Source organism: Coturnix japonica, chromosome 2 (assembly GCF_001577835.2).
Source record: "Coturnix japonica isolate 7356 chromosome 2, Coturnix japonica 2.1, whole genome shotgun sequence".
NCBI classification, from domain to species: Eukaryota; Metazoa; Chordata; class Aves; order Galliformes; family Phasianidae; genus Coturnix; species Coturnix japonica.
Window position 1 is genome coordinate 129,390,132 of NC_029517.1, and position 14,395 is coordinate 129,404,526.

The 14,395-nt window shown below is 36.2% G+C and overlaps 1 long non-coding RNA gene across 1 annotated transcript; it reads left to right on the forward strand.

The window, feature by feature from the left end:
• Window positions 1-2,887: 2,887 nt before the first annotated feature.
• Window positions 2,888-12,867, forward strand: LOC107310582. Its single transcript, XR_004306296.1, has 4 exons — window positions 2,888-2,974; window positions 7,787-7,937; window positions 8,933-9,038; window positions 12,468-12,867. It is a non-coding gene; the product is annotated as an uncharacterized LOC107310582 (long non-coding RNA).
• Window positions 12,868-14,395: the final 1,528 nt, after the last annotated feature.

A 14,395-nucleotide genomic window follows, 5' to 3' on the forward strand; every position in this document is an offset into this window, starting at 1 on the left:
ATAACAAACTTTTTCTATCTAGTGCTTAGCATGAATCTCTTGGCATGTTTAAGGGCAGCATTCTGTTTGAAATCCCATTGTGAATGCTAACAAATATTTAGCTTGCAACTCCCAGTCTTAAGATCCTCCAACTTGCTGAAATGAGGCAATCCTGACCTCATCAGTCCAACTACCATCAGTGGAAGACAAAGAAAGACTTATTTCCTCCGCCCCAAATATTTACTATTCATAAGCTGGGATTTAAAATCATCTATTTTAGGCATCACATGGGAGGTTTGAATTAGATTTGGAGGGTGATTTAAGCTACCACATTGGGATGTTATCAAAGGATAACTCAGGCCAGCAGGCACTTCATAAAATCTCTAGTCCAGGTATGAGTTCAGACCAAGTTGCTCAAGCCTTTCTCCAGTTTGCTCTCAAAAAACCTATATTAAATACCAGATTATTTGTTTTCCCCCTCCCTTTCCTTTTATCTTTTTTCTGTTTGAATTGAGGACAGGAATTCAGTTTTTTATTCAGTCAGATATGAGTTTACTGTGTCCAGACTGAGACAGCCAGATATGAGATGTTAACCATCCAATTGCTGTACAGAAGAATTAGCTCAGGTCTGTGTCTTTTAATCTCTCTGCAATCTCTACTCTACAGACAATACTCATTGTGGCTGTCCCTAAATAATGCTGAGTATATTGTTGCATATCTTGGTATATGCTACATATCTTGGTTGCATTGGTTTCCATTTGGCTGGACTTAGTAGCAGAGTTTCAAACAAGATTCAGCGGAGAGAAGGTATCTGAGTGACAGAGAACTCAGAAACATCAATACTTAAGGAATCAAAAGACATGCTTGTGAGTTGTCCCAAGGAAAGAGGGCTCCTCTAAAAGGGTAATGTGTCTGAAAGTGCAGCTGAAATGCATCCAAACCACTGCATACAAAATAAGCAGTATGATTTGTTAACCACAGCACAATTAGAAAACTGAAACCCAACTGCTGTTAGAGAAATATGGTGGGACAAACCATCCAACCGGAACTCTGCAGTCCAGTGCTACAAGTTTACAGAAGAGACAAGCAGAGAAAGAGGAAAGGGGATGTTGTCTGCTATGTTAAGAAATGGGTAAATTATAGAGTACTGCATCTGTGAAACAAAGATTGAGAGCTTGTAGGTAAAAATCAAGGACTGAATCAATAAAGACCTTCTGGTGTTTGGAGTCTACTACAGGCTGCCTGATCAAGGTGAATCTGTTGGCAAGGTCTTGCTTTAAATACAAGAAGCATCACACTTGAAGACTGTCATCTCTTGAGGGATTTCAACCACCCAGATGCCTGCTAAGTGGAGTGAATTGTGTATGAATTCCTTGTCAAGTGAGACCTCATTGCATCCTTTTGTTAATTTAAGGGGACTCATTATAAAAGATGGAGAGTGATTTTTCACACAGTGATAGGACAAGTGGGAAGAGTTATAACTAGAAGAGAGGAAGATTTAGGTAGGAAGTTAGGATTAAATTCTTGCTCAGAGGATGATAAGGCACTGGAACAGCCAGCCCAGAGAAACTGTGGATACCCCATCCCTGAAGGTGTTGTACAGTCCGGTTGAATGGGGTCCTGGACAATCTGATATAATCAAAATTGTCTCCGCTCATGGCAAGGGTATTGTTACTAAGTGATCTTTAAGATCCTTTCCAACCTAGACGTTCTATCATTCTATAATATGCACTCCTTGAACATAAACTACTTTGAGTTAAAGAACAACTAAAAGATAGAGAGTAATTAACATGGGGCCAATTCAGTGTAAAGCATCTGCTGTTTTATCTTTCTCCTGAGTATTCTAGAAATTCTTCAAGTTGTCTTAAAGTCTGTCCCATCCTATAATATTGTATATTTTCTACCTGGAGAAAAAACATTCACAGCTTGGATAATACCAATATATGAGGCTGTATCTATAATTTCTAGTATCATTTCCGAAGTCATTCATAAAACTGGGATTGTGTTTTCTTAGTTCTGAGAGTCATTATCTGCACACTGTAGATGACTAGCCTTGCTTATTCAACAACTGGCTGCACAGGTCAAGAAATGAAATATCTCCTGGGTTTGTCCTGTTCCTTATAACGTACAGTCAAATCTACTTTTTATCACTGATATGTTGCTTCCCTCCTTTGTGCCTGGTGACCAGACAAAAATGAATTCAGCACCTCCAGCTCATATTTTACAATTAGAAAATGAAAACAAAGACAAATGTTAAAGATATAAATGTAGTATACTTCAGATATTACAGTGTCTGTAGGCTGTGCAGCTTTGACAAGAAAAGAGTACTTTAAAATGCAGAAGAAAGATAAAGTCTGTGAATGCACAGTTACAAAGGTTAGTTAATGGCTAACAGTCTAACAGCTGTTTACGAGAATAGACAGTGATAGAAAAAGGGGGAATGGTTTTAAACTTAGACAGTGGAGGTTTAGGTATTAGGAGGAAGTTCCTCACACAGTGTGGTGACGCACTGGAACAGGTTGCCCAAGGAGGCTGCGGATGCCCCATCCCTGGAGGCACTCAAGGCCAGGATGGATGTAGCTCTGGGCAGCCTGGTCTGGTGGTTGGTGATACTGCGCAGAGCAAGTGAGTTGTAACTGTATGATCATTGTGGTCCTTTTCAACGCAAGCAATTCTGTGATTCTATGATCTTAGCTGATTTTAAGCAATTAATTCCTTTTTGAGAATTTTCTTGGCTTAATCTAAGAAATTAAATTTTAAAAGCCTTTGTAAATCATTGTGTTTTGTTGTGTTGTTTTTTTTTTTTTTTTTACCCTTTGTGTTTGTTTTTATTTGCATGCTTATTATTTATTTTTCTTCACCACACTGATTTTTCCCTAATACAGCTGTGCCTTTAAATATGTAATTACTTTCACTACTGCTGCAGAGATTTCCTCTGGGGAAAAGTATCAGAAGAACAGTTATCTGCACCTCGGATGAAGTGGAAAATTTAGTTGTAAGTGGCATTTACTGCTCTCTTCAGTAGCAATAATCCAGCCATTGAAATGTTACTAAGATTGCTTCTTTTGACCCTTTTTAACAAGATCACAGCTTTCAGCATTTCAAGTACCCTTATCAACCAGACTCAGCAGTGGCTTCAGGAAAGGCATTACTGGATCCAGGAAGCTTTAAGGTGTCAGAGAGAGTCAATCAGCCCTACTACTAAGCAATTCTTATAAAAAAATCCCTTGCTCTTAACTTTGTGCAATTGTTCCTTTCCTCACTGACACAGGGCTGTAAGGTTGGTTAAAGAAAGAACCTTGTGGGTAATGCACAAGATTTTTCTCTACATAAGTAACTTTTATGAAAGCTCAGCTTATTAAGGCAGCTACTGAAGTGTGTGCATTGGATGTTACATGATTGATTGGAAAGCCTTCCAGGATGTGGTCAGCAAAATATTAGGCAACCTTTAAGGCAATCGGTGTACTAATCAACATGTCCCATCAGCACAATCTTTATAAGTTTTGTATTTTGGCACCAATGTTATAGAAAATTTCCACTCTCTTCTAATATTAATTGCAGCATGTCCCTACATTCAATGAAGTGTAGGTTGATATTGATATCTATGACAGCAGGCTAAGGCACTTCACGATAGATGATTTTGACATCAGAATCTAGGTATTGAAGAAGTAGTAGGCATTTAAAAGAATCATTTCTTTGGAATAATTGGGCAGCACGTTGAAAGTTCAAAAATCAAATGGATGAAAAACAAATTAAAAAAGCAGAAATAAGAATGTAAGAGGTGTACTGTCACGGTTTAAACTAAAAATCCACCTGTGTCTGTGACAGGGGCCATGGGCCCCACAGGGGCCCTAGGCCGAAAGGACAAATAGTTAATTAGAAAGAAGAAAACAGCGGCAACGATCTAAGGAGGCACACTTATTTACTAAATTACTATATTGAAATACAGGATAACACAATATAATACAATATAATTGAAAATTGAGCTAAAAAATCAAGCAAAATAGGAGAGAGAATGAGTCCCGAAACTGAGAGGCCTACTGTAAATCTAGGCAAAACGGTGAAGGCTCCCACACACTCCCCTGAACACCAGAACTCGAAAGACGTCAGTCTAGCCTGGGAGCGAGTTAATATAGTGTCCAGGTCCCGTGATCCATCGTGTTGTTCTCTGGGAGATGTAGTCTTCTTCTGTAAGTTGCAGATTCAATAAAATTATTCATGCTTTATATGATGTTATGATGTGGAATACTGATAGCAAAATTACAACATTATTAAACCATGACATGTACATAAGAGAAGCATTTGAAGTTGACTGCAAATTCATTTGTAATGAGAAAGAAAATTGATAGATGTTTTTCAGATGGCTGAAATGCTCGTTCCTTTGTAATATTTGTTTTCAATTCTGTATCTTAAAATGCAAATTATTTGTTTTTCTTTTTAAAAAGCCATATAGAAATGAAAATTCAGTATTTTATTTTGCATCCATCAAGGAAGAAATATTTCTATTATTCAAATAAGCTGTCTAAAATAAAGCATACTTTGAAATACTGAGATTAATTTGAATTTTAAAATTTCAAATTAAATAAATAAATAAATAAATAAATAAATAAATAAGAATTTTTAGAAAATATTCTACTAGCCTATGAATATTTTCCCAGTACTCAAAATTGTCTTGTCATTCCATGAGTGGAATTTGTACACAGCAATGGTGTACTTTTTCCACATCTTTATTATGGAATACATTTTGAACATATCCAGTTAAGTGGGAATAACATTTGTATATCCATTGCAGTTTGGATTCAGTTTTTCATCATCAACACTATTGTCTAGTGAACCTGGTATTGCAAAACTGAAGGCTGGAACTGCATATCCCTTCCTATTTTCCTGAATCTATATGGAGACTTTTAGAGTGCTCGATACTGCAGTATTCAAGGGATTTATTTACACATCCAGTGATGATCAATATCTTTTCAATATGCCTGGAATGGCTTAATGAGTGTCCTAAAACCTTATGCAAAATGAAAAATTGATTGGATGTGATTCTCATTTGAGCCCACCTATGAACTCATTGTTTTTGTTTTTGGTTTTTTTTGGATGTCAATTTTGAGAAGTGTTTCTATCACAGTTTTCTACTCTGAAAAATCTGTGATAAAATTAAAAGCCCACCAGAGTCAATAAAAAGCTTAGATATACTTCTGGCATTGAGAAATTTCAGCAAGTTTGCACATTTTGAAAAAAGTAGTTCAAAACACTCTGAATATTAGATGAGTTCACAGAGACATTTAAAGCAAAAGAAGGGAAAGGAAGACACTTCAGGCTCACATTCAGTAAGGATTAATTAATTTTCCCAGAAAAAGGAATTTAGTGATGTCTATGCAGGCTCCCCTTTTTAATTCCATAGGAAATGTGTTCCTTTCAACTAGCACTCTTAAAAGAAAGGAAAAAAAAATAAAAAAATTCGGAGTTTTTCCTAAAATTTAACTTCCAAATAGCTGAGTCTATTCAAATAAGTTATTTTTCCTTTCTATCTTTTGAGTTCTTTTTTTCTCTCTAGGGCAAATCAAACTCACCTGTGAGAGTAGGCAGCAGCAGATATAGCTGCTTGAAACTCAAGAAAGGTAGCAGTCACAATCCAGTAATAAAGAAAGAATTGCACACCCCTTTCTAAGAATCAGGGCTTATTAAGCGCTCCACTTTTTTTTTTTTTTTTTTTTTTTTTTTTCTTTTTCAGTAGGTAGTTCAATTTATTCTTGACTATTTAAATACATGAGTAGGTAGTATGAGAGAAATAACTGAACGTATCAAATAATCTGTGCTGGATACTGGGTTTTTAAATCCCTTCTTTAAATCCCCCACCGTCCGTTGTGGGGGAGGCCAGAACTAGGTTATCTTTACATTCCTTTCCAACCCAAGATATTCTATTACTGTTTCCTGTGGCTAGAAAAGTGGCAAAGTGATTTGGGAAAATCTTGGTTTATACAACCTTGAAAGCTTTATTAAGTGTTTCACTATATTTAACACCTAGCCAGGAGATTATCTTTCACTTGAGATAAAAAGCCTGGTGAACAATAGCTCTCTAGTAGCAATAGGTTCATCAGCTCTGAAATTCCATGGACAGATGCAGAGCATGATACGTGGTCCAGTCTTTTCTGCAAAGACCAGATGTTGCCTGCACTTCATTTTCATTGGAATTTGATGGAAGTTCAAAGCCAGTTCTCTTTATAAATACAGGAACCCTTGTACAATCTCACCTTACTTTCACAAGATCAATTTAAACCAAGATCGCTAGGTTTCACTGCTCTCAGAATGACTGCTCAGGCCTCTTTTTTTGGATTTGAATATGTGCACAATCTCCATTTTAGATTCAGAAGGGTTTAGATTTAGAAGGGTTTCTTCCTTGGTAATTTGTTCTTTTTCTGAACTTTTGAAATTTTGTTGAATACCATTCAGTTTAGGGTTTAGACAAGTGGAGGGTGTCCTGGCCAAGGTCTAACCAAGGATATAACTAGAAACATCTCTGAAATTAGTGTCTCATAGCAACATTTACAACCCATACACTGTAGGGAAGTTTCCCATCAATAATAACAATTGGCAGATAAAGTGTTATGAAAATGTAGTTCTTGTTTTGTTGCTAAATATATGTCAGCCTAGATTAACCTTAAGACTTGAAATGTTGTGAGGTAAGCATGTGGCTTAATATCTGATCTAAGGACAGTGTTTTTCCAAAGTATTTTCCTGCAGGAAAAGTACTTTGTTACAAGAAAGAAAGAAAATAAATCAAATTTGACATTGAGAAGATCCCAGAATGCTTGCACTGTGTCACAGAAAGGAAAAAGTCTTCCCACAGCTTCTGTCTAAAACCTAATTGATAATTGATCAAAGAACCCTATGCCAGTCTGCTTTCATTGTACTGTTTCGTGGACTTTGAGGCCAGTAGAAAAGGAAATGTGAGACCAAGGGAGAAACAAAGAAAAATCTCTCTTGACATTCACTTGTGTGTATCACTTTGAAAGAATTACTTATTTGATTTTAGTAAGTTATTTTACTTACTAAAGTGAGACGATTTAATATAAACAAGAATGTTCTGAGGGCAAATGTATTGCAAGATAGATCCTCAGCAAGTATAAATTAGTATAATTCAGTGGAATTCGTAGCCTGACCTCAGGGTTCCCCAGATGAGCATCAAGTCTATTGCATGTTGTGTTTTTTAGTGTGCTAAGTATTAAAGTTAAGCTATTCTAATAAGCTTTATTTATTCATGTTTTTCTTAAATGACGGTTGATTGCTTGTTAATAGACTCAACAACTTCAATTAATTTCTTACAAAGTCTTTTCATACTGCACCAGACCAAAATCCTTTAACCTTTCTCTACACCACACCAAAAAGTATAATTTTCTTGCTGCTCTGCTTCTTACTACCTCAAGGGCAGTTATGTTCTTGCTGAGGTATTACAACAAAAGCTGAAGAAAGTACTCTGGTTGAGGTGTTACAAGTGCATTCCACAGCAATTATGCCACCTCCTAGTAGTTATATTACTCTCACATAGCATGCTAAGATGGCATTTTCTTAAATTTCTCTTTAGGAGCCATGTATTTCATATCACATATCACAAGTGTTTCAACATTTCCACATTCTTTGCTTATGTATTCCACCAATTTAAAGCAATTTTAATTCAGCGGACTTTTTCATATCTGCATGTGTGATTCACTATTTACCTACTTAACTTTTCTGATAGCACTGTGATTAATTATTTGAATTTTGTAGCATTCAGAAGACAAGTAGATATGTGCTATTATGTTTTGCAAAGCAACAGGCAAGACATGTTCCCAGAAAGGGAGGAAAATAATCAGGGAAGATATTTAAGCCTGTCTGAACACAATATCAAGACCTGGATAATCACCAGTGAATAACCACCAATCTCACACAGAGAAATTAAACGACTGATCACTCATTCCACAGTAAGTCTATGCCATATCTTATAATTGCTTAGTGTACAGCATAGGTTATGTTTCTATTCATGAAAATGATTGGGCCATGAACAACTGCATGAAGTTCAACAAAAGGTAATGCCAGACTGTGTACCTGAGATGGAGTAATGTTGGATACAGGTAGGGAAAGGGAAACAAATGGCAATACAGCAGCTCTGTAGAAAGAGATAAGAGGGTGTTGATTGACAGCAGGCTCAACATGAGCCAGTGGTGTGTCTTGGCAGCCAAGAGGGTGAACCATATTTGGGATGCCATACAGCATAGCCAGATGGTCTAAGCAGCATTTGCATTGGTGCAGCCTCTCTTTGACTATTGTATGCAATTCTGGGCCCTACAAAATGAAAAGGATGTTAAGGTACTTGAAAGCATTCAGAGGATGGCAACAAACTTGAAGAAGGGCACATAGCAGGGGGGTGGAAACTGAATGATCATTGTGGTTCCTTTCAACCCAGGACATTCTATGATTCTATGATTTCAGCAAAGCTGTGTTCTTCAACCCTCACCCCACTCATTCTGGCAGTTGGCGATTATTTAATATATTTACTTTCTCATTTTATCTTCCATCTCTGATTCCATTTTTAAGAGAATTAATATTTAATCATTGTTTGCTTTTCTATAGAATTAGATAACTTTATTTATTCAGGATTCTGTTATTCAAAGTTCATCACATTTTCCTTTTCTAAATTATGACTTTGTTATTTTTACTTTTTCCTAGATCAAGCCCAATTCACAAATTATTGGATAATGTGTAATTTGTAAACACTTTTGTCTGTTTTTTATATTCCTGTTTACATCCTGGTCTAAATTACACTGTCCTGTGATTCATGCTGTCTTTTTTGACAATTAAGATATTATAAAATAAATGCATTATTTACATGACAATAACTTGTAACTAGTTCTCCCCAGAAATAAGGTTGCCCCCAGCATTTGCACCATGAAGATTAACCTTGACTTCTCTTACCAAGGAGCTTTCAGATCCAAGGATGAAGAATGTGACATAAGAATTTAAGAAAACAACTGGACAAAAGGTTTAATGGATTCTGTGATTCTATGGATATGTTTTCAATTTAGGTATGTTAACTTTAGGTTATTTAAACACATATTGGTGATAAAAACAGTAATTGTATGTAGGTTCAAGTAAGCTGTGCCTAAAACACCCTGCAAATATAACCACTGTTATTATCATGGGATTATTCCAATAAGCACCTGTTTGTTACAGGCACAAAGAGAAAGACTGTCTGTACTATTCTGCTTTTAAGCATAGCACCCAGGTTGACTACGAAAGTTCTCTATTGCTGTGCCTCCCTATCAGACAAAATGGTTGAGGTCTAACTACAACAGGAAGAATTTTCCTGACTGTCCATAATATCAGCCACTTCCTGGAAAGCAACATCACTTTATATAAATTATCACCAAAGCATTTATTGATGGATCACTGGCAACTGAGAGATCTCATGGAGATGCAGGTAATCAAAATGCCATTATGAATGTACCACTGCCAAGTTTTGTTACTATTATTGGCATGAAAATAACTGGCAGATTTTTCTAAATTATCTGTAATTAACTTCTACTACCATCAAAATTAATATGTTGTCACTTCCAACATATAGTTTTCATCTCATTTCCAGTTCATCTGCCATATGTTTTCTCAAAGTCTCACACAAAGTTCCATGCTCTTTAGTGAGCTTCTCATAACTTGCTGTGTTGTCTCAATGCACTGTCAGGATATGGAAGGGATACAGTTTGGTGCTGTGATCTTTCTTGTACTGATATGCCCATTCTTACCTCCATCTCACTTTGTAAAGTTGGACATTCATGAGAAAACTTTAATCTCACCTAGGCTAAACTGATACCAGGTACCTCAGCTTCTAAAGAACAATCATGGCTGAGTATCTGTCCCTCCAGGTAGTGATACTATTGTCCATATCTACATTTCAAAGCATATTAAATGCACATTTTATTAAATCTAACTAGTATATTGATGGCCTGTGTAAGACTTGATTACAATATTTGTCCCCCTTTCTGTACTGCTGGCACAGTTCCATCTATTTTGCAGTATCATGCAAAACAATGCTTTTTGATGTGGCACGTGGGCATTGTAACATCCAAAGAAGACACAGAGCATGACAGTATATTTGGAGTGCTGGGCAAATACAGTGAAATCAGAGGAGAGTTAGTAGAAATCCTTATTATGTGTAGGGATCTTGGACAAGCATGTTCCGAACATCTATGGAGTTTGGAATAGATATGAAGTTTTTGAGCATTAACTATACATGGATTCATTGCTGTATTTGAGCCTCAGTCCTAATTATACTTGTACATTTTGAAGGCAGGCAGCTTACAAAAAGATATTAAACTAATCCTAATCCTTTTCCCTCTCTACCTACCCTTACCCACTCTACTTATGAGGGGTGGGGATTTTCACAGTTATGCAGTAAAGTACCCTTAGAAAGACAGTAACTCTAAGTTATGCTACCCCATCATGTCCCATGCCTGGAGGACTTCAAGGCCATGCTGGATGGGACTCTAGGCAGCCTACCTATTGGGTGGCAACTGTGCCTGATATTCAGATGGAGAACAGTGAGGAAAAGTGTCCATCAGGGGTTCAGTACAGAAACTGACACTCTTTAATACCTTCATCATTGACATCAAAAGTAGGACTGAGTGTATCCTCATGTATTGAGGTTCATTGCTGGGGCACAAGACCTGACTAGATTATCATTACAGATCCCTTCCAACTCAAATGATTCAATGATTGTATTATACTGGGGTCAGAACTAGATGATTTTTAAGGTTTCTTCCAACTCAAGACATTCTGTGATTCTATGATCATGTATTTGGCACTGTGTTTTCATTTGCACTTCCAAGGAACTAAATTTTCTGAACAATCATTCTAAGATACAATGGAGAAAAACCTTCTTTCTTGTGATCTGATGACACTCTGCTGTGCCATCATTGCATCAAACAGCCTTTTTATTACCTGGAGAAGAATGCAACAGCTGAGTATGAGTGAGCTGACTGCATGTGAATCCAAATGCAGATCATAGGATAACGCGGATCATGGGAGAACGGTAATCAGCTTGCAGCTGGCAGCTGCTGGGTGATGTTATGCACAACCTGGGTTTGCAACTCTGCAGCTGGGCAGCTCAATTCTTCCTAAAGCCTTACTGAGTTGAGAAAAACCTAATTACTCTGTCCTTCAGACAAGTTACACTTTAAAATGTTGTCTCTGTTGCCTGAATAGCAGGTCTGACAAAAGAATGAAGATGAAAAAAATTCCCACATGGATTCCATGCTCACAAAGGTTACCAAACAGCAAAGAGGAAGATAGTTTTGTTTGCCTGCAGAGCTGCTTTTCTGACTTACTACTCCAGTTCTGTTACATCACTGAAATCTCCTAAGTCCAAATCCTTGACCCAACAAATGTATACAGAGAATATTTGGTTTGCCAGTAAAATCCCAAACTCTGTTGTTTGCCATTGCTCTGGCATAAAATGTCTGAAAACAGTTGAGCCACCCAAGACTGACCTGCTCTAGACTACTTTATTGTTTCTGTGCTGTGAACCCTGTTGTCTATAGGGAAGCTTTGGTGGCCACTGCTTCTATTCAACTCGTGATGGTTAAGCATAAGATTTTCCAACAGAATGCTTTCTTTTATGGAACAGGTTTCTACAGGAGTTCAGGCAAGGACCTCACTGTCAAGTGCCAAAGCAGTCTTCCCAGAATTTTCACTTACCTCTCACAACTGCTTGCAGCAGTGAGTAGCAGCCATCCAAATGCTGTCAGTCAAAGAATGAAAGTGTAAACAGTTATTCAACATGTTTAGATATACATGTGGCAGTAGAATCTGTTTTGCTCGATTAGATTAACGGATCCTCAAGTCCACTTACTTTCTCATCTAAATTGGAATGATACACCTCAGCTGTCTAAACTGGGTGGTTTCATTACACTGGGTTAAAAATAAAAATAAAACAAATTATAATACAAAAAAACCACAAAAAACAAAAAACACAAAAACTACTCTTTTATTTTTTTAACTTATTAATAGAAAAATTAGGAAAAAATACAATGGTGGTTTGGATTTCCTCTGCTATTGGGATAGCATATATTGAGATATAGTAGATAGTGGGAAATAGCAAAAAAATAAAAATAAAATAAAATAAAAATCCCAACTTCCACCCTAAAAAAAAATCACCAGATATGTATCTGAAGATATCTGGGAAGGAATTGTTTAAAGTTGGATTTGACAGACAACAGACTGTTCAGGAATCTCTAGAGGAATCTTATAAATATGAGTAGGAATCAGTGTCATATTAAGAACTTAAATTCTGATTTCTGCTATCTATATGTTAGCAAGAGTATGTTCCCCAATTATAGCCAGGGAAAATAAACGAATTGTCATTTTTGCTGATGTCCAGGTACTGATGGTTATTTAAACTTTCCTATGGTGTTCATTTTTTATTTGTTTATTTAGTAGATACACGTATTTTCTTCTCATAGAAAGCCTGCTTTCTACATGGGGTTCTACTTGTGCAGTCTCAGATGACCTCCAGAGATCCCTTCCAACCTCAGTCATTCTGTGTTTCTGTGACTCTGCAAAGTGATGCTAGACACCTGTGTGTGGACAGCAGATTCCAATGTATACAGCAAAACTCATAGCTATCAAAGCTCAGTAAGTATAGATGATCCCACAAGAAAATAGTAGATTAAAGCAATGTTATCTTCATTTTTCACTTCAGCAGAATGTGTCAACTCCTTTGATATAAGGCAATCCAGAAACGTCTAAAAATCACAACCCGACCAATCAACTGAACAAACAAAAAATAATACAGAAAAGCTGTGATTCTTTCAGTCTGCAATTCCTAATCAGGAGCATCCCAGACTTGGCTATGTATTGCACTGAACATTGTATTATGTTAATGTATTAATGATATGTAAATATTTTCAGAATAAAGTACAGTCATGTAAATTTGTTGGCTCTGAACTTACTTTATTCTGACAGAGAAGTGTATTTGATCTGGGCACAAAGCAAATTAACATTTTCAGAACTCATTAGTATGTGTGAACATCAGGCAAAGGTGACAAATCAGTTTGGTAGACTTCCATTATTTTAGGTTGAAAAGTCAGTCATTTGGGTGATTTGAGAGTCATGATCCAAAGCACACTGCAGTCTGTGAGAATTCTGCCAGCAAATGAAAGGGAATTTAGGTCATACCCTTGGACTCAGTAGTTATTACACAGAAGAAAACCACAGAAGATAGCATTTCTGTTGGTAGATGCACTGAATTATCAGCTGGAACAGACTAAGTGTTATGAGGTTGTTTGATTGCCACTTTTGTATAACACTCAATATAGGACTGTTTCCTCTTGTATAACAAATCTCTGGTACTTTATTTTAATTGTTTATTTCTTAATTTCAGAATTACAGTAATTAATAGGGTCTAATGAATATAGTCAACTACTTATATGTAACCAATGAGAAAAAAAAAAATTTAGTCAAGAGCACCATTAGCCATTGACTAACTTATATCACTTTGAATGAATTTAGTAGTTATATCAGTTGTAATTTGGAATTACTCAAAAGAATATGGATGTTTCATGAAACCTGAAGACATGGTCTAAAAAATATACCTGGTGGTATTTCTCAAGTCATCATCATCAGAATAGTGAGATTATTCTGAAATATATGTGTGCTGGAAGTTTATTCTAAATTGTGGTAGGTACAAAATGCTGTAGGCAAAACTGATCTAAGAAGTGTAGTATTTACATTACTTCTGTTGTCATGCTGTAGCTCTTCAGTAATCACTCTTTTACTGTTAGTCATTTATAGTAGTTCATTAAAAAAAAAAAAAGAAAAAGAAAAAAGAAAAAAGTAAAAAGTAAAAAGAAAGAAGAAAAAAGAAAAAAGAAAAAAAGAAAAAGTGATAATGGGGTCATCTGGGGAGCAGATGGAATTTCAGGTGTTTGCAGTTTGCTTTTCGTTCTCCCTTACTTGCCTGGTGTGTTAGTAATATGCTGTAAATTGCTTTAATCTCACTATATTGAACTTTGTTTTCCATGACAGTGACTGGTGAGTACTCTCCCTGTCCTTAGCTTAAACTGTGAGCTTTTTTTTTTTGTTGTTGTTTTATTTTATCCTCCTACTCCTTGGAGTAAGAGAGCTTTTGGATTTTATGTAGCCATTGGTGTGAAACTGCTGCAAAGGAATAACAGTCTAAGAGCAAGATAAGCCTTGAAAATAATGTAATAACATGGTACTTTTTTTCCTCTCCAAAGTAAATAAATAAATAAATAAATAAAAGGGTTGTGAAAGCACTTTTAACAAACTATATATGAACTGGGTTAAATGGAATATCATAGTTGAAGGAAACAGAATGTTACTGGCGTAGGTGAGACACAATAGCTTTTTCCAGCTTAGATTTAGAAGT